Below are 1308 nucleotides of genomic sequence, written 5' to 3'. Positions count from 1 at the left end.
GCTTCAGTGAATGTTCACATCAAACATCAGAATGAGGAAAACTTGTAATTTCTGTAATGTTGACTGTTGCATGATTGTTGGTGCCAGATGGGCCGGTTTGAGTATTTCTGAAACTACTGATCACACACAACCGTCTCTAGAGTTAACTGGTATGGAAAGGTGCAGAAAACAAAAAACACCCAGTGAGTGGCAGTTCTGTAGGAGGAAACACCTTGATGGTGAGAGAAGTCAGAGAATGGGCAGAGTAGCTGGAGCTCACAGAGGGTACAGTATCTCACATAGTCTTTACTGTGGAGAACAGAAAGACATCTCAGAATGCACATGTCCAGCCTTGAGGCAAATGAGCTACAAGAGCAGAAGACCACGGCAGGTTTCACTCCTGTCAGCCAAGAACAGAAATCTGAGGCCGCACCAAAACTGGACAGTTGAAGGCTAGAAACACGTTTCCTGGTCTGATGAATCTGGATTTCTGCTGAGGCAGCAGATGGTAGGCTCAGAATTTGGCATCAACAGCATGAATCAATGGACCCAACCTGCCTTGTGTCAACAGTCCAGTCTGGTGGTGGTGGTGGTGGTGGTGTGATGGTGTGGGGAATGTTTTCCTGGCACACTTTGGCCCCGTTAATACCAGTCAGTCATGGTTTTTATCTGAGTATTTTTTGCTGACCGCGTGCTTCCCTCTATGACCACAATTTACCCACCTTCCATTGGCTCCCACCATGCACTGTGTCACAAAGCAAAAGTCGTCTGATTCTGGTTTCCTGAACACAACAGTGAGGTCAGTGCACTTTAGTGGCCTCCCCAGTCACCAGATCTGAATCTAGTAGATCACCTTTGGGTTGTGGTAGAACAGCATGAATGTGCAGCTGTAAATCTGCAGGAGTGATGTGATCAACGTGTCAACATGGAGCAGGATCTCAAAGGAAAGGAAAGGAAAGTCCATGCCAGTATTAGTACGGTGTTCCTAACAAAATGCTCACTGAGTGTAAATCAGGGTAGGGGGAAAGTATTTAGAAAGAATAGTTTAATTCATGGTTTACAACATAGTGAGCAAACTGACCTGATATGTAAATAAAGACGAATAGTTTATATTGCTGAAGGTTCGTGATAGCTTCAGGGACACATCTACATAACTGGTTGTTAGTAAGCAGGTCCTGCTTTTGTATGTGCAGAGTGTGTTTAAGGACAGGAATGTGACTGCAGAGGTGGCTGATATTAGTCTCAGGACAGGGCTGCAGGGTGGGTTAGGACTGTGTGTGTGTGCGGGGGGTGTTGAGGCAGTCACACACAGCCTGTAGAAGGGCCCCT

This window comes from Lates calcarifer, linkage group LG2 (assembly GCF_001640805.2).
Source record: "Lates calcarifer isolate ASB-BC8 linkage group LG2, TLL_Latcal_v3, whole genome shotgun sequence".
In the NCBI taxonomy this organism is placed as follows: Eukaryota; Metazoa; Chordata; class Actinopteri; family Centropomidae; genus Lates; species Lates calcarifer.
This window is presented reverse-complemented; position numbering follows the sequence as displayed.